The sequence below is a fragment of the Anguilla rostrata genome, chromosome 17 (genome assembly GCF_018555375.3).
Source record: "Anguilla rostrata isolate EN2019 chromosome 17, ASM1855537v3, whole genome shotgun sequence".
NCBI classification, from domain to species: Eukaryota; Metazoa; Chordata; class Actinopteri; order Anguilliformes; family Anguillidae; genus Anguilla; species Anguilla rostrata.
Window position 1 is genome coordinate 2,607,920 of NC_057949.1, and position 19,846 is coordinate 2,627,765.

At 42.6% G+C, this 19,846-nt stretch overlaps 5 non-coding genes and 1 pseudogene across 5 annotated transcripts; 3 read left to right on the forward strand and 3 right to left on the reverse strand.

Annotated features, from left to right (window-relative positions):
* The first annotated feature begins 1,833 nt into the window (after window positions 1-1,833).
* trnad-guc (transfer RNA aspartic acid (anticodon GUC)) lies at window positions 1,834-1,905 on the forward strand. Its single transcript has one exon. It is a non-coding gene; the product is annotated as a tRNA-Asp (tRNA).
* Window positions 1,906-2,024: 119 nt separating this feature from the next.
* On the forward strand, window positions 2,025-2,097 carry trnaa-agc (transfer RNA alanine (anticodon AGC)). Its single transcript has one exon. It is a non-coding gene; the product is annotated as a tRNA-Ala (tRNA).
* A 450-nt stretch (window positions 2,098-2,547) lies between these two features.
* On the forward strand, window positions 2,548-2,620 carry trnaa-agc (transfer RNA alanine (anticodon AGC)). The gene has a single exon. It is a non-coding gene; the product is annotated as a tRNA-Ala (tRNA).
* Window positions 2,621-6,835: 4,215 nt separating this feature from the next.
* Window positions 6,836-6,908, reverse strand: trnaf-gaa (transfer RNA phenylalanine (anticodon GAA)). The gene has a single exon. It is a non-coding gene; the product is annotated as a tRNA-Phe (tRNA).
* A 2,235-nt stretch (window positions 6,909-9,143) lies between these two features.
* On the reverse strand, window positions 9,144-9,248 carry LOC135244281 (small nucleolar RNA U3; annotated as a pseudogene).
* A 688-nt stretch (window positions 9,249-9,936) lies between these two features.
* Window positions 9,937-10,149, reverse strand: LOC135244275 (small nucleolar RNA U3). The gene has a single exon (XR_010326938.1). It is a non-coding gene; the product is annotated as a small nucleolar RNA U3 (small nucleolar RNA).
* Window positions 10,150-19,846: the final 9,697 nt, after the last annotated feature.

The following is a 19,846-nucleotide window of genomic DNA, read 5'->3' on the forward strand; positions in this document are numbered from 1 at the left end:
GAACCTAGGGATCCCTGTTCAAGACGGCAACACCGCGGATTCTGGAGATGGCTTCGGCTGTTTTGTGCAGTGGGGAATTAGCTCAAGTGGTAGAGCGCTCGCTTAGCATGCAGAGGCAGCGGGATCGATGCCCGCATTCTCCATCTTGCCTTCACAAGTCCCCTGGCAGCATTTTCCTGGTTCGAAAGGCAACTTTGGCTGGATACCGGAACCAAAGCGCCACACAGATGGATGGCTTCAGTACTGACTTTGATTCAAGAAGATCCGGAAACCTCATTCCAATCGCTTACCTTTACCTCCTTGTGTCCTTTCCTACGCTTCACCCATCGGAAGGAACAAGGACAGCGGAATCAAAGAAACGTGTACTAGCCAACCGGGGACGTCCTCGTTCAGCCAAACGTGTTTTGAAGCCACTATTTGTCACATCTGGCTTCTGTTTGAAGCCAGATGTGACAAATAGGGAGAGGTAGTTCCACAGGTTGATCATTTATGTCTCACTCTTTCCGAACTGAATACTTCCGCAAAGGATACCCTCGGGATTCCTTGCTCGAGCTTTGGGAGCTACAGATCTCCTCGATCCTTCAAGGAGCATTTAACGAGTTGTAGTGTCCTTGACGATGATCGACCTCTTGCGATTTCTGGGCCAAGCGAGGACGGTGGACACAAGGACAGATAAAATTAGCAATTGGAACTATTCTTTGGGTGTGTACCAATAATCTACTTTTTTCCTCCGCTCCCCCCCACCACCTATGTCCTACCCAGAAGTGTGTGGAGGGGGGAGACTCGGAAAGGAAAGGAGAGAGGGAAGAGGTGTGAAGTCAAAATGACAGCTTATTTTCTTCTCCGTCATCAAAGTCGATGTTTCTCACTGTTAATATAATGTCAGTGTTCACAGTGAGAAACTTTTATTTCCCACTGTAGCATCTGAAATCAAATTTGGTGGCAATAGACACATCTTCTGGATAGTAAGGTTCTCCGCCATCCCCGCTTTCTAAAGTTTGGATAGTGTCCGATTCGGTGGGAAGGTCTTTCAATCTCTGTGGGCATGATCACGATAGTGTCAGACGGAAATGTGAAAAGACTTCCGCGGTAAGACAAATCGATGTATCCTTTTCCGGGAGGTGACGAGAAGCACAGTTTGAAGCCGTTTCCCTAGTCTCATCCAATATCGGGACACTGGAAATAGGAAGGACGCAATGATCAGCCTCTGGGGCACGAAGACGAGGTACGATGGGCAAAAAGGCAGTGGCTCTAAAGGCAGCCTCTTAAATACAGCCACAGGGGCCAATTAACTCCCAATGAACTCCTAATTGTGACAATTGGCCAATCAGAAGCTTCTAAAAAGTCATTACATCAATGTCTGAAATCTTCCAGAGTGTTTAAAGAGACAGTCAACTTGAAGTATGGTGTATAACTTTTTACCAACTGGAATTCTGATATAGTGAATTAAAGCAAAAATAAATCTGTCTCTAATCGATTGTTTTAAAATTACCGCTGATGTGAATGAAGTAGATGCCCTAATTGACTTCCTAAAAGAGATGTACGGTAACATGTAATGTGCAGAGTTGTGAAAAACTGAGTTTAAATATCTTTAGCCTAGGTGCATGTAAGCTTTTGGCCTAAACCGTACATCTAAAAATTCTTTTCAAACAAATTCACAGATCTCACAAGCTGCACTGACATAAAAAAGTCTACAACCCATACAAAACGTGTGAATGTCATCATACGTTCCCTTCTAAAAAGGACATCTTAATGTGGAAGCGAACATTTTGGTGTTTACTGGCATTTTCAGGGTACAACCGCGGGCGCCACGGGCTGCGCCAACGCGCTTTGTCCTCGTTAGTATAGTGGCCAGTATCCCCGCCTGTCACGCGGGTGACCGGGGTTCGATTCCCCGACGGGGAGAATGTGTTTTTTGACCCTTATCCCAGCCCATTTTTGGAATTCGGTGGAACCTAGGGATCCCTGTTGAAGACAGGCAACACCGCGAACTCTGGAGGTGGCTTCGGCTGTGTTTGTGCAGTGGGGAATTAGCTCAAGTGGTAGAGCGCTCGCTTAGCATGCGAGAGGCAGCGGGATCGATGCCCGCATTCTCCATCTTTGCCTTCGCAAGTCCCCTGGCAGTCATTTTCCCGCGTTCCGACAAAAGGCAGACGTGTTTGGTCTGGATACCGGAACCCAAAGCGCCACACAGATGGATGGCTTCAGTACTCACTTTGATTCAAAGAAGAGTCCGGAAACCTCATTCCAATCGCTTACCTTTACCTCCTTGTGTCCTTTCCTAAGCCTCACCCATCGGAAGGAACAAGGACAGCGGAATCAAAGAAGCGTGTACTAGCCAACCGGGGACGTCCTCGTTCAGCCAAACGTGTTTTGAAGCCACTATTTGTCACATCTGGCTTCTGTTTGAAGCCAGATGTGACAAATAGGGAGAGGTAGTTCCACAGGTTGATCATTTATGTCTCACTCTTTCCGAACCTAGGGATCCCTGTTCAAGACGGACAACACCGCGGATTCTGGAGATGGCTTCGGCTGTGTTTGTGCAGTGGGGAATTAGCTCAAGTGGTAGAGCGCTCGCTTAGCATGCGAGAGGCAGCGGGATCGATGCCCGCATTCTCCATCTTCGCCTTCACAAGTTCCCCAGCAGCCATTTTCCTGTGTTTTGCCTGGATACCGGAACCAAAAGCGCCACACAGATGGATGGCTTCAGTACTGACTTTGATTCGAAGAAGAATCCGGAAACCTCATTCCAATCGCTTACCTTTACCTCCTTGTGTCCTTTCCTACGCTTCACCCATCGGAAGGAACAAGGACAGCGGAATCAAAGAAACGTGTACTAGCCAACCGGGGACGTCCTCGTTCAGCCAAACGTGTTTTGAAGCCACTATTTGTCACATCTGGCTTCTGTTTGAAGCCAGATGTGACAAATAGGGAGAGGTAGTTCCACAGGTTGATCATTTATGTCTCACTCTTTCCGAACTGAATACTTCCGCAAAGGATACCCTCGGGATTCCTTGCTCGAGCTTTGGGAGCTACCGATCTCCTCGATCCTTCAAGGAGCATTTAACGAGTTGTAGTGTCCTTGACGATGATCGACCTCTTGCGATTTCTGGGCCAAGCGAGGACGGTGGACACAAGGACAGATAAAATTAGCAATTGGAACTATTCTTTGGGTGTGTACCAATAATCTACTTTTTTCCTCCGCTCCCCCCCACCACCTATGTCCTACCCAGAAGTGTGTGGAGGGGGGAGACTCGGAAAGGAAAGGAGAGAGGGAAGAGGTGTGAAGTCAAAATGACAGCTTATTTTCTTCTCCGTCATCAAAGTCGATGTTTCTCACTGTTAATATAATGTCAGTGTTCACAGTGAGAAACTTTTATTTCCCACTGTAGCATCTGAAATCAAATTTGGTGGCAATAGACACATCTTCTGGATAGTAAGGTTCTCCGCCATCCGCGCTTTCTAAAGTTTGGATAGTGTCCGATTCGGTGGGAAGGTCTTTCAATCTCTGTGGGCATGATCACGATAGTGTCAGACGGAAATGTGAAAAGACTTCCGCGGTAAGACAAATCGATGTATCCTTTTCCGGGAGGTGACGAGAAGCACAGTTTGAAGCCGTTTCCCTAGTCTCATCCAATATCGGGACACTGGAAATAGGAAGGACGCAATGATCAGCCTCTGGGGCACGAAGACGAGGTACGATGGGCAAAAAGGCAGTGGCTCTAAAGGCAGCCTCTTAAATACAGCCACAGGGGCCAATTAACTCCCAATGAACTCCTAATTGTGACAACTGGCCAATTAGAAGCTTCTAAAAAGTCATTACATCAATGTCTGAAATCTTCCAGAGTGTTTAAAGAGACAGTCAACTTGAAGTATGGTGTATAACTTTTTACCAACTGGAATTCTGATATAGTGAATTAAAGCAAAAATAAATCTGTCTCTAATCGATTGTTTTAAAATTACCGCTGATGTGAATGAAGTAGATGCCCTAATTGACTTCCTAAAAGAGATGTACGGTAACATGTAATGTGCAGAGTTGTGAAAAACTGAGTTTAAATATCTTTAGCCTAGGTGCATGTAAGCTTTTGGCCTAAACCATACATCGTAAAATTCTTTTCAAACAAATTCACAGATATCACAAGCTGCACTAACGCAAAAGAGTCTACAACCCATAAAAAACCATGTGAATTTCATCGTATGTTCCCTTCTAAAAAGGACACATTATTGTGGAAGTGACCATTTCAGAGTTTACTGGCATTTTCAGGGTAAAGCCACAGGCGACAATGTGCTTTGTCCTCGTTAGTATAGAGGGTATGCACATGACGTCACAGTAAGTGGAAGTCACTGCGGTTACACCCCCTGAGTGGCAGAAAGACTACTGAGTGGCAGTGTTAGCGTTCAGCTTGACTGCAGCGAAAACACCAAAAACACATCTAATATGGGAAAAACCTGTTGTGCTATTGACTGTACAAATAGATTCAACAAGAAATCAGAGCTATCTTTTTTACAGACTGCCGAAAGCTAAAGAAAAGAGAAGCAAATGGATCGCTGCAATTCGCAGAAACAACTGGAATCCAGGCACCGAAACATGGTTTTGCAGTTGTCATTTTGTGTCAGGCATGTTGGATTTTTGGGTAAAATCATACCTTAAGTTATGTACTGTATTGACTACTCATCACTTAAATATTTATCATCTTTCATTTATATTCTGTGTAACTGTAAATTTTTTGTCAGCATTTATTAAAAAACATCCATGATGATGAGCCTTGTGTTCTACAAACAAAGGGGGGATGAGGATGGTTAGATAATTTATATGCTTGGCTAGCTAATACTAACATGATTTTACCCAAAAATCCAATTGTTGTCCACACTGACAAAACCCAGTAAATAGAAAGCCTTTGAGACTCGGCCTGTGCGGGGATCGAACCAGCAACCTCTGCATTATTAGCACCATGCTCTAACCAACTGAGCTAACCGTCCCATAAACGGGACAAAGAGTCAGCTTTCTCTGGCATTCATAGGGTAACTGCTTTCACTCCAAGAGGTTGAGTGGAAGTTACACTAGGAATTCAAAAGATGCCTTGGAACAAGATGACACATCCCGCCAAAATCCTACCTCCAATCATTGACTCAGAGTCCAGATGGCCGACGGATTCACCGTTGCCCCTGCCGTTGGAATTCGGTGGAACCTCGGGAGTACTGTTGAAGATAGACAATACCGCGGATTCTGAATATGGCTTTGGCTCACCTTTTCAAATGGTTAATTAGCTCAAGTGGTAGAGCACTTGCTTAGCACGCGAGAAGCAGTGGGATCAATGCCCGAATTCTCCGTCTTCGCTTTCGCAAGTTCGCCTACACACATGTTCCTGTGTTTTGACAAAAGGCAGACGTATCTGACCTGGAAACCAGAACCCTAAGCGCCATACAGATGGATAGTTTCAGTACTGACTTTGATTTGAAGTAGAATCCAGAAACCTCAATCCAATCGTTTACCTTTACCTCCTCGTGTCCTTCCCTAGGCTTCACCCATCAGAAGGCACAAGGACAGCGGAATCAAAGAAGCGTGTACTAGCCAACCGGGAACTTCCTCGTTCAGTCAAATGTCTGTTTGAAGCCACATCCATTACAGATGTGGCAGATAGGGAGAGGTAGAACCACAGGTTGATCATTTATAGCTCACTCTTTCCAAACTAAATACTTCCACGAAGTATACCCTCAGGTTTCCTTGCTCAAGCATCATTTGGGAGCTACCAATCTCCTAGATCCTTCAAGGAGCATTTAACGAGTTGTAGTGTCCTTGACGATGGCCGACCTCTTGCGATTTCCGGACCAAGCGAGGACAGAGGACACAAGGGAAGATAAAATTAGCAATTGGAATTATTCTGTGGGTGTGTACCAATAATCTACTTTTTTACTCCGCTCCCCCACTACCACCTATGTCCAACTCAGAAGTATGTGGAGGGGGGGAGACTCAGGAAGGAAAGGAGAGGGGGAAGGGGTGTGAAGACAAAATGACAGATTATTTCTTTCTCTGTCATCAAGGTCGATGTTTCTCACCCTTTCATATGTCAGTGTTCACACAGAGGAAGTTTTATTACCCACCGTAACATCTGAAATCAAGTTTTGTTGCAATAAACACATCTTTTGGACAGTCAGGTTCTCCGCAATCTCCGCTTTCTAAAGTTTGGATAGTGTCCGATTCGGTGGGATGGTCTTTCAATCTCTGTGGGCGTGACCACGATCGCGTCAGGCCGAAATGTGAAAAGATTTCCGCGGTAGGACAAATCGATGTATCCTTTGCCGGGAGGTGACGAGAAGCAGAGTCTGAAGCTGTTTCTCTAGTCTCATCCGATATTGGGTCATTGGAAATAGGAAGGACACAATGATCGGTCTCTGGGGCACAAAAAAGAGGTGGTAGTGGAGGAAAGGAGTATACAATTTTTGAGTATTGGGACGGACCCAAAGTGAGAAAGGAAACAAGTTTATCTCGGGCCGTTTTCTCATCTGCAATTGAATCATGCGTCAGCAAAAAGTCAATAGAGCCTTCTACAGTTAGTTCTCTCATTGCCCCTCCCCAGTAAGTAATCAGCAACAATGAAGTACAAATGATGATTGACAGCGATGTTCCCGCACTGCCGCACATGGCTTTTCATGCAGGTCCACATCTCAGGAACTTGGTCGCACGAAGGCCCGACAATCCTAAATGTTTAAACTGTACAAATCTTAGAACTTTATTTCACTCTGTGAAATCGGTAGCTTAAGCAGGAGGGTGAGCAGTCGGTAAACTCAGGCAGAGGGCTCAGCTCTACTTATAAAAAGATGAAACACCTCCCATTGCCGAAACCCGGGATCGAATCAGGGACCTTTAGATCTTCAGTCTAACGCTCTCCCAGCTGAGCTATTTCGGCCACACAGTTTGCAGCATTCCTGGAATTTGCCGGGGCTGGGCCTGGTAGGATGGACAGAAATCTTCCGCCAGGGCTCCGGTGGGAGCAGAAGCAGCACAAGTTCTGCACAAAGCACGCTAAAGTATGTCGGACTTGAGTAAAATTGCAACAGTTTCTTTAAAAAATACTTTCATGCATTTACCCTCTCAACAATTCTTGCACAAATACATTGCAATTTCGAAGATACTGCTGTGTCATTTTTGATATGGAACGAACAGAGTCCACTGTCCTTGCTCCACATGGCTTTGTCTGTTTTGAGAGCACCATTACCAAAATGCTTGCCTGCTATGCTATACTTCTCCCTGGTATGCCGCTTCTAGTGTTAAGTTGTTTTGTTACCCAATTTAGCAAGCTGGCTATCATCACATATTAATGGCCGATATAGTCAGCTATTTAACCTTGCTGGGCGGCAGTATAGCACAGTGGGTAAGGAACTGGGCTTGTAACTGAAAGGTCGTAGGTTCGATTCCCGGGTAAGGACACTGCCGTTGTACTCTTGAGCAAGGTACTTAACCGAAATTGCTTCAGTATATATCCAGCTGTATAAATGGATACAATGTAAAAATGCTATGTAAAAGTTGTGTAAGTCGCTCTGGATAAGAGCGTCTGCTAAATGCCTCTAATGTAATGCTGACAGAATAATTTTCGCTGTATTGTACCAAAAACAACTGCACGTACAAATAGGTTAAATGATTTTTAGCTGATAAGCATGCTTCCATTTTTTACCTAACATGAGCTTTTAAATGTGCGACATTGGTTAGAAATGTTGCCATTAGTTATCTTAAAACTATCACTCCTCAACTGTATTGTGCTGGTGGCATTAATATCTTTGCTAAGGATAATATTCAGTGAAACATCTGGCTGCTTTTAAAGATGAACTGCAATGTTGACACAGCAACGCTACAGGTTCCATGTGTGAAAGGGGCTCATGATTGACAACGACGTTCCCACACTGCCACAGGCTGCTCTCAGTGCATAGAACTGCAGACATGGAGCACACCTTTTTATAGTGTCAAGCGTAAATGTTTTTTGGTTTGAGGGGGGAGCAGTGTTACTAGTGACTAGGGACTGTGTAGTGCATTGTGAGGAAGGTTGTGCATCAGTCTGAGATTGTTCTTTGAGGTCTGCTCTTGGGATTGGAGTGGGGGGATGGGGGGAATAGAGTACGATGGTGGTGGTGGGGGCGCGGTGTCCCTAGCCCTGTTGGCTTATGAGAGGGGGCAGTCTCGGTACAGATGTCCCCTCGCTCCGCACAGATTACAGGGCTTGGGGTCATGGCATGCGCTGGTCTTGTGTTCACCTCCACAAGTTCTACACTTAACCACTGTGCAGGCTGCAGCTAAGTGACTTAGCTCACCACAGTTCCTGCACAGCTTGGGCATGCCATGATAGAAGACCACGCCCCTATTTCTCCCCAGCGTGATTGTGCTGGGGATATGACTTACTCCCCCCACTGCAGAGGGATCAGTTTTCTGTTGAACCAACCATCTCCGAGCCCCAGTCCACACACCATCCTCATCCAGGACCTTTCTGGCTTCAGATTTTACAGTGGCATATCTGTCCAACCATGTTGCCACATCGTGGTCCTGTACAGCCTCGTTATAAAACTGCACAGTGACCACTTTGGACTCCATGTCAGGTGAGTCTGACGGCATTGTGGCGGGGCATGCCTGGTGCCATCCTCCCTCTCTCCGTGTCCAGACTCCAACTGAGGACAAAAGGAACACAGGACAGCACTCAGGAGTTGGTTGCCCGTCCCTTAGAACTTGATGTGCAGACAAAGAGGGGCCGACAGTGGCTCCCCCCTCTGCGTGGGGACCTCCCTGTACTGCAAGGTGCCAGGCATTCATCCTCAATTGAGGTCTCAGAAGACACCGTCCATTCCAGGAGGTGCACTGGTCCTTCTGTCTGCTCCTTGAGCTCGTCCTCCAGGTCTGGCCTGTTTGTCCTGCTGCTATCTGCTCTCCCCCAAACGCTTACGGAGTCCGGCCTCTTCCGCCGGTCTGGTGTTCCACCACAGCTGTGGTCAAACCACTGGTACTGTAGTTCCCCACCAGACCTTCAAAAGAGAGGAATAGATGAGAGAGAAAAGGGACACTCGCTCCAGTGACAATCCACCAGAGTATGAGGCGAAAGATTTGTGCTGAATGAAGAGAAACCCCAGCACATGCCAAGAAAAGCAAAGTAGCAATAATCACGCCTCGGATGCACCTCATAGGCAACGATACTGCCGCTGTGCAAAGTTTCTTCTATAGTTTCTCAGTTACAAACTATAGAAATTGTTCCTGAAAGTATAGTCTTAACATCTACCTGCTACACATTGAGATCCAAGTAAACTAGGAACTGATTTCATAATGATTGCCCTGCACAATGCTCTTTGTGTTCACCACAAGATTTTCGTTCATGTTTTAGACATTTTTTTGGCCTAAAGCTGACAATTATTAGCTTTTAACATTGTAGGTTACTACACACAACGTTACACTGTAAATAAATATTTTATAAGTAGCATTATCTAGCCTATATATATATATATATATATATATATATATATATATATAAATTTTAAGAAACTTAAGTAATGATGAAAATCATTGATGAAATTCAATTTATGCTTGCATAACAGCTTATATCCATTATTCCGTTGATCAATTACTTGTACATGTTCCGGGTTGCAAGTAATTTCCACAATCAGCATGTCATTGCAGTGCGTACGTTGAGTCCAAATGATATAAACCATGTACCTGATCATTGAATATATTCAGCCAAACGTCACCAGTATTAACTGTAGCCACTGATGTGTGGATACAGGTGTTTTTGAACAAATACAACCGACATAATTATAATTATATACGTCTTGTCTAAGTTTTTCTTAAATCGCCTTTGGCATAAACACTAAATATTGGTTAACTAAAACACATTGCAGAATAGCTGTATTTCCATTATAATATAACATATATTCTACAAATAATCTTCAATCATAAGCAAAGAGACCACTCAGAACGCACCCCCTTCTCCCGAATTCTTCACAGAATCGGAACGGTCATCAAAGATAGAGAGCAGTTAATCAAAACCAATACTCTCTATCCACTTCGCGCTCAGAAGAGAACGCATTATCTCATCACTGTGGGTAGCGAGACCAAACACTTTCAAAACGCAATTCTCAGCTATAAACTATAGAAATAATCCCTGAAAGTATAGTCTTAATTTACTCATGTTACTTGTCAGGACCCTTTAAAGTATCAACTGGTTTCATCTACGGTTGCCCTGACTGATGCCCTGACAGTTTCACCAAACTCTATAAACACAGCAGTGTGCATCCGTGTGCTATCCATGCTTTGACACATTGTAATTCAGTTGGCAACTCACTCCAAACCAGCTGTGTGTTAATACTGAGGGAGTTTATTTAGCCAAAGTGAAAATGCATGAGAGTTTGGCAGTTTTGTCTGTAAGCGTTTAAACGGTGCAGGAATCGTAGGCTTACTAATCGTGTGCTTCTAAAGCGGATGTAGTAAAATGTAAACACAATTCCACCAAAAGTTTCATCAAAGGCATTTATATTTCCCCCGTGGCAAACGATTGACGCAGGGCCTTTAACGCCCCGCAGTGGTTAGGTATTTCCCAGTAAGAATTACACTGGCAAAGCTTAATCCAAGATATGAAAATAATTCAAAATCATCAGCTTCCTTTTGCTGATAACTAGTAGCTTTCATCATTGTACTGCACGCAACGCATACTCTACAAATAAACATTTTTCTCAGCAGCTTTGGATGGCCAACATTTTAAAGTCCCTTGCATAGTCAGGGAAACAACAAACTCATTCATATATTGCAGTTAATTTGTAGTTAACATTCAGCAATAGATGTCATGATGTGGGGAGTACACTTTGCTTTATATGCAAAGCTGTAGTACTTTCACACGTGACAAAATACTAAAGTATAAACTAAAGCATTAGCTAACATTTACGGGGTGGGCAAGTTACATCCATACTCATTAACTGATGGCTATCTAGCTAATGCTATCTACACAGCTAGCTAGCTAGCGTGTCCATTCATCGATGTAAACTTGTAAACATCAATTTTTCTTGCAAACTAGGTTAAATGTATGGCGATATTCGGGTATCAATACTAAGAGCTGTGTTCCGAGTAAAGTTCAAGTTTGTTGGAAGCCATTATTACATTGTTAACGTCGGATTGCTGCAAAATTTACCTTCTTCTCAAACGCTGTAGCTGAGGAGAACATTCGCAAGTTTCTTCTTCTTCTTCTTCTTGTCAGTTTTCAGCAGTGTAGACGCAACTAGGCGTATTACTGCCCTCCACAGGATAGAAATTTAACAATTGCAGCTCGGGTCCTAGGCCCTATTATCGAGGAGCTATTGAACTTGAAAGCATTTGTCAGCTGTATTCCGTTCAAATATCAGTTTAAATTCATAATTGGAAATATTAGTGTAAAATTGCGCGAGGTAATAATGCACAAAGCATAGGCTCTGCATCTTGTGGCCATTGTTTGTGAACAATTTAGAAGTGGTTTGATGGTCCTAGGCCCTATTATCTAGGAGCTATTGAACTTGAAAGCATTTGTCATCTGTATTTTTTTCACAAATCAATAGACATACCTAACTGGAAATATTCGTGTAAAATTGCATGAGGTAAAAATGCACAAAGCAAAGGCTCTGCATCCTGTGGCCATTGTTTGTGAACTATTTAAAAGTGGTTTGAAGGTCCTAGGCCCTATTATCTAGGAGCTATTGAACTTGAAAGCATTTGTCATCTGTATGTTTTTCACAAATCAATAGAAAGTCCTTACTGGAAATATTATTGTAAAATTGCATGAGGTGAAAATACACAAAGCAAGTCTCATCCTGTGGCCATGTTGCAATTTAGAGGGTTGCTGGCCTTATGGACTATAACTGAAGCTTGTAGGATTTCTTCATATCGTTTAATCTATGGAAATACTGTAAATTGCTGAGTAAATGACAAGCATATTGATTGGGGCATTTACTTCAGGTTGATGGTCCTAGGCCCTATTATCTTGGAGCTATTGAACTTGAAAGCATTTGTCAGCTGTATTTTTTTCAAATATCAGTTTAAATTCATAATTGGAAATATTAGTGTAAAATTGCACGAGGTAATAATGCACAAAGCATAGGCTCTGCATCTTGTGGCCATTGTTTGTGAACAATTTCAAAGTGGTTTGAAGGTCCTAGGCCCTATTCTCTAGGGGCTATTGAACTTGAAAGCATTTGTCATCTGTAATTTCTTCCAAAATCAGTTGAAATACATAATTGGAAATATTCGTCCTAATTTGCATGAGATAAAAATGCACAAAACATAGGCTCTGCATCCTGTGGCCATTGTTTATGAACAATTTAGAAGTGGTTTGATTTTCCTAGGCACTATTATCTAGGAGCTGTTGAACTTGAAAGCATTTGTCATCTGTATTTTTTCAAAAATTAATTGAAATATCAAACTGGAAATATTAGTGTAAAATGTATTCAGGTATAAATGCACAAGGAAAAGGCTCTGCATCCTGTGGCCATTGTTTCTGAACAATTTAAAAGTGGTTTGAAGGTCCTAGGCCCTATTATCTAGGAGCTATTGAACTTGAAAGCATTTGTCATCTGTATTTTTTTCACAAATCAATAGAAATTTCTAACTGGAAATATTATTGTAAAATTGCATGAGGTAAAAATACACAAAGCCAAGGCTCTCCATCCTGTGGCCATTGTTTGTGAACAATATAAAAGTGGTTTGAAGGTCCTAGGCCCTATTATCTAGGAGCTATTGAACTTGAAAGCATTTGTCATCTGTATTTTTTTCAAACATCAATTGAAATACCTAACTGGAAATATTCGTATAATATTGCATGAGAACGCATCAAAATCTATCAGATTCAGACTCCTGTGTTTGAGATCCCTGGTCTAAGGTATCCCTGTTAGGGGGATTGTAATGGAGGAGATTGCTGTAAATGCTCATTGTGCTGGTTATCTTGTTAATAACTTTATTTGAAAGTGCACAACAGAGCACTGTTTGCTCTCCTTCAGTCATATGTACCATGACAACCACCCTTTTGCAACCATAATACCCCAGGGGACTCACAGACAGATAAAAACACACACACACTCACACGCACACTCTCTCTCTCTCTCACTGTAATACGTGTGCATACGGGCCCCTGCGGAACAGGAACAGTTGAAATGCGAGTTCTGGATCTAAAGAAATATAGTTTTGCCAGGCGGTGCGTCAACACTACACTACGCACAAAACAAAGACACAAAAGAGCAAGATTGTCCACAGACAATAAGAAATGTACTCAGCGAAAACAGCTCTGGTTCTACACCTGCTGATTTTCCTGGACGTGAGCGGAGGGTAACGAAGAAGCAGTCATTTTTTACCTCCCCTCCGCCACTGTTCATGGAAGGAACAGCATTTACACCTGCTGCCCTCCCCCCTGCTGCCCTCCCCCCTCCCCCCGCTGCTCAACGCACAGACGAACCCGTCATCAAGTCTGTGTGATTGCATCTGCTGTGTGCCACAAACTTCATTCATTCCAGTCCCATCTGTTACCGTGGTTGCAATTATTAGAGCTGTCCGTATGAAAGGATCACGTGACCGCCATCTTAACTTTTTTTTTTTTTTCCCTCGGTCAATGGCTGTGTCAGAATCAGCCTCCTAACTACTGTGTCCTCAAAGTATGTACTGTCCACTAAGCATACTGCCTACTGTAAGGAAAGCAGAAATTAAGTCTTGTGTTGAAATGTCATTGTTTGCACGTATTGGTTCATTTGGCTTGGATTTGGTACAAAAATCTGCAAGTCACAAGTCATGTGGAGTAGTTCAGCGTTTGCCAAGTACTGCTGGAGAGAAATGTCCCCCCCCTCTGGCAGGACAGCGGAATGTGAAGTTGTAATGATGAACCACAATCGGGTACAGAGTGAACACTCCAGGATTATGACTTCTTTTGTGACAATTAATCTAGTCATTAATGCTGCCGAGTATTTCTCTTTAGAAGTAACTGCAAATATAAATATGTAACTATGTAAAGATTACCTTCCAGGAAGTACCAGTCAGAAAGCAGTAAATTACTGTAAATTATTCCTCCCTATCGCATTCCTAGCCCTGGCTTTTATACTTAATTGAAAATGTCACCACCACTCAGTCCAGCATTAACTCTGCAGCCACACACCATAGACCCTTTATTTTTCTTTATATTTGTCTCAGAACTCAGAATTTTATACACTATGAGGCTTTCACTGGGTTATGAATGGTGATAATGATAATTATCCTCTCGCTCATTTGTGAGTCTGTGAAACTGAATGGGAGAGCCATTTAAATGAGCAGTGATTGGCTCATGTTAATCAAGGTTAAAATGGCTGAAAGTGTCAAACAGATGTCACCATGGGCTGTCTGATATGCAGCTGTGGAGTTGTTACTCATGACAGCACAGACTCCCCCAGAGCCCCAGTGTACAGTGAGCATTAATAAAACGTACGTTTGAGATTAAAAAAGGACAATGTCCAGGTTCTAAAAAAGTCATAGGAGACTTCAGCTTCTTTTAACTATTTTTAGTTGGAGCTACTATATGCTGTCAGTAACCCACTGATTTGAACCAATCATTGTTTGATTAGGCCTATAGTTTGGTTGATGTAACCTCGCCCTCCATCGCCAGTATGAGAAAAAGCCAACATTGATCCACTTTTCACAAATGCACCACTAGATGTCAGGTACGAGCTGCTTACATATTGTCTGTGGCCATCAACGAGGTAAGGTGCATCCATGCTCCTTTAGCGCTAGAAGAGGCACCCTGAGGAGCACAAACAAGCTTTGATGTCACCTTTACAAATCCGATATGAGCCTCAAATTTAGCACTTAACGTTGACTTGCAATAAATGTAAGTGTTGCACTTTTTGCTTAGTTTTAATTATTTATGAACTCGCCAAACTAAGTTTGGGAAGAAAAAACTCATTTTGGTTTTCATTGTTAGACAAAATTAAGGACAAGTGTTATTTGAATCTTAGTCATTGACTCAGAGATTGCAGGGAATAGGCCTGCCAGTAGAACACACTTCTCAATATATATATTTATTTAAGGGATCTGTGCTTTGATCAAAGCACACACAAATGAACCAGATATGCTTTCTTACTAAGAGGAATGACAGAGCCAGCACCATGGCAACCAAGGGCAGGGCTTCCTGTGACATCATTACTTTCTCTTTTATGTCATGCAAGGGATTGAGCAGTTGGCCCAGTCTGGGTTTCTCTGGACGTCATATGAATACAGCCATTTATGTATTTGAAATACAGTGAATGTATTTGAAATTCATGCCCTTGTTAAAGATTAAAAACTTTTTAAAAATTGAGTTTTTTGGGATTGCATTGGGGGTTTTTTGACCATCCTTCCAAACCGAATCTTTCAAGATCCTTCAGAAGCATTCTTTCGCACTTGTGGACTGCCCTCTTCCTAGAAATCATTATTTTGCCTCAGAAAGAGCCCCAAGGCACTTAAATGCAAAGCTACCATAGAATATCGAAGATTCACCACCAGATTTTACCATAGACATGATGTCCTTTTCACCATATTCATCCTCCTTCTGACACCAAACCCTCCACTGGTACACACAGCCAAAAAGCTCCATTTTGATCTCATCTAACCATAACATCTGGTCCCAATGCAAGTTGAGCAAACTCCAGACATTTTTTTGTTGTTGATTGTCCTTACTCGAATCTTTTCTTTCCGGCACCCCTTCACAAATCTGATAAAATTTTAAGACTTTGCTTCCCCAAGATGCATCTAGGTTTTATAGATCTCCAACTGTGGCCCTGGAATTTTACTTAGGCCCTCAAACCTCCTGCTCTCAGTATGTGTGCTCATTTGTGTGTGTGTGTGCGTGTTGGGGTGGGGGGGGGTCATTACCAGCACAGAACACTCCTGGTCCTGTACGCTGTCACTCGGGATACCCCCGCTGCCACCGGTCAGCGACGTGGCTTTTATTTGCTCCCAGAAATCTTCCCCTGCGCCTCTAACTCGTCTCTCCGTCTCTCGTGCGTGTGGCAATGGCAGACAGGCGGCTAATCAGCATGGCGCTTTTCATCCTGCCGTCAGACGCCGAATGATAGGAGAGTCGCAGAGTTACTGAACTCCCTTACCCTCTCTTTCTTTCAACCGCACATTCTCCTTTAACTTCTCCTTCCCACTCTCCCCTTCAAAGCCCCCTGCTTTACGTCACCCTCAAACCCTTGTTGCTCTTCTCTTTATTCTACACTGATTTTCTTCCTTTTCTGTCTGTGCAGGTTCTCCCACCTGACCTGACCTCACCTTCATCCCCCAATTGGCTGTCCCCAAATAGCTGGACTTCCCCCTCCCCTCTCTCTTTCACAAACATTACATTCACTTAGCAGGTGTTCTATATAAGGGCATCCATGAGCAGCAGTTAAATAGTCTTGGTAATGACAACACAACATGCGTCTTTTCTGAACCAGTAATGTAGGTTTACATTGGCAGTATGGAATCATGGGATGGCACATGAGCAATCCTGCTTATATGATAACAACCACTGAATGCATCAAAACAGTATGCGCACTATAAATTGCTGATTATTCACATTAGCGTTTACAGAGCCGTTCACGGGTGTGTTACTTCTATAGTCTTCCCCGGTCTGCTGTATCTTCATTCCCTCCGGAAGGGATCCTAACCAGCAGATCCGGCCAATCACAGCTATTTTGGATGTGTCGCTGCCATCCCAGTCGCTTGTAAATGGGACGTTTGGGGGAAACTTTGGGCTTTTTTCCGTAGAAACTGGGTCGGTGCTTCTGACCTGATTTAGAAGTCTATGCAGCAAGATCTTCTATCTGTCGGAAATAAAAGGAATTAAAGGAAATGATTCATGCTCGTTTAAAATTTAAAGGCTGATTTCTCTGCCGCCACTGCCACCTCACAATCTCTCTTCCATTTTAAATATCAGTGGCCTACAGTATTGGGAGTATATTAGATTTTCACCTGTGTGGTGTCTTGCATTTAAATTCTGGTGTGCATGGCGATTAATGTGAGCGAAGACCACAAGGGGGCACCACTGAGCCCCCAACGCTAGGCTGATGACACCCTTTTTAATTTAGGAGCACGGCTAACTGCCCGTTTAATTAGAGCAACGATTTCCTCTCCCTCCACCCACGCTACTGCGAGCCTTGCAATGCTACACGGCTGCGGTGCACCGCCCAGGCGGGCGCTACGCCTTTCGGTCGTGGATGAGGCGAGCTTCGCCCCCTCACAGCGAAGCCTGTTGAGAGCACGAAAACAGCTACATAAATGCGCTCCATCATAATCGTCACGCTCAACTGTCCTGGGCAAGGAAGGTCAGAGGATTTGTTTCGACAAAGTCTCTGTATATAGATATAGAAGAAATGATCTAATTAAAATGACAACCTGATGTGTGTTTTAGGGGAAGCACAGACTTGTATAACGTAAAGCTGTGAAGTTCTCCCTCCCGTCCCCGCTCGGATCGGATGAGCTGTCCAAGTGAAATACCGTCCGCACGCTCCGGCAACTGACTGGGGAGATATGAACGCAGGCATTTCACTTCCCTGGAAGTTGAGCTTCACAGTGCAGAATCAGCTTCGTCTTCTTTAGTGGGCGGAGACTCAGAGTTATGTAAATGACATAGTGGCATAGTCATTCAGAGTTATGTAAATTACATAGTGGCATAGTCATTCAGAGTTATGTAAATGACATAGTGGCATAGTCATTCAGAGTTATGTAAATGACATAGTGGCATAGTCATTCAGAGTTATGTAAATTACATAGTGGCATAGTCATTCAGAGTTATGTAAATTACATAGTGGCATAATCATTCAGAGTTATGTAAATTACATAGTGGCATAGTCATTCAGAGTTATGTAAATGACATAGTGGCATAGTCATTCAGAGTTATGTAAATTACATAGTGGCATAGTCATTCAGAGTTATGTAAATTACATAATGGCATAATCATTCAGAGTTATGTAAATTACGTAGTGGCACAGTCATTCAGAGTTATGTAAATTACATAGTGGCATAGTCATTCAGAGTTATGTAAATGACATAGTGGCATAGTCATTCAGAGTTATGTAAATTACATAGTGGCATAGTCATTCAGAGTTATGTAAATTACATAGTGGCATAGTCATTCAGAGTTATGTAAATTACATAGTGGCATAGTCATTCAGAGTTATGTAAATGACATAGTGGCATAGTCATTCAGAGTTATGTAAATTACATAGTGGCATAGTCATTCAGAGTTATGTAAATTACGTAGTGGCACAGTCATTCAGAGTTATGTAAATTACATAGTGGCATAGTCATTCAGAGTTATGTAAATTACATAGTGGCATAGTCATTCAGAGTTATGTAAATTACATAGTGGCATAGTCATTCAGAGTTATGTAAATTACGTAGTGGCATAGTCATTCAGAGTTATGTAAATTACATAGTGTCATAGTCATTCAGAGTTATGTAAATTACATAGTGGCATAGTCATTCAGAGTTATGTAAATTACGTAGTGGCATAGTCATTCAGAGTTATGTAAATTACGTAGTGGCATAGTCATTCAGAGTTATGTAAATGACATAGTGGCATAGTCATTCAGAGTTATGTAAATGACATAGTGGCATAGTCATTCAGAGTTATGTAAATTACATAGTGGCATAGTCATTCAGAGTTATGTAAATTACATAGTGGCATAATCATTCAGAGTTATGTAAATTACGTAGTGGCACAGTCATTCAGAGTTATGTAAATTACATAGTGGCATAGTCATTCAGAGTTATGTAAATGACATAGTGGCATAGTCATTCAGAGTTATGTAAATTACATAGTGGCATAGTCATTCAGAGTTATGTAAATTACATAGTGGCATAGTCATTCAGAGTTATGTAAATTACATAGTGGCATAGTCATTCAGAGTTATGTAAATTACATAGTGGCATAGTCATTCAGAGTTATGTAAATTACATAGTGTCATAGTCATTCAGAGTTATGTAAATTACGTAGTGGCATAGTCATTCAGAGTTATGTAAATTACATAGTGTCATAGTCATTCAGAGTTATGTAAATTACATAGTGGCATAGTCATTCAGAGTTATGTAAATTACGTAGTGGCATAGTCATTCAGAGTTATGTAAATTACGTAGTGGCATAGTCATTCAGAGTTATGTAAATTACATAGTGGCATAGTCATTCAGAGTTATGTAAATTACATAGTGGCATAGTCATTCAGAGTTATGTAAATTACGTAGTGGCATAGTCATTCAGAGTTATGTAAATTACGTAGTGGCATAGTCATTCAGAGTTATGTAAATTACATAGTGGCATAGTCATTCAGAGTTATGTAAATTACGTAGTGGCATAGTCATTCAGAGTTATGTCCATTACAGTGAGCTACAGACACAGGCAGAGGTCGCAGTGATGTTTCCCTTAAGCCTCTGAGCTTACAAAAAGAAAATAAGAAAAGAAAACAGCAAGTGCCAGTTTGAACTTTCTGGATTCTACTGAACCCCCCCCCCCCCACAATCCTCCACGATGGGAGATTAATGTATTTTAAGGACAGTGTCTTTTAAGGGAAGTGTGGAAATCCTTTAGCCTACCACACACACCTGTCTTGTCGTAACGCTATATTAAAAATCCTCAACCCTGCAGCAAAAGGCAGGGTCTGTGCTGCTGTTCCAACAAAATGCCATAGCACTCAACATTCAGCTACTGTACCTCTAAACACTGATGCTGTATCACTTAACACAGCTGCTGTGCCGCTCAGCACTTCTGCTCTACCACTTAACACTGCTGCTCTACCATTCAACATTCTGCTATTGTACCACTTAACACTGCTGCTGTACCACTTAACACAGCTGCTGCAGTAGAACTAAATCCAGAATCCA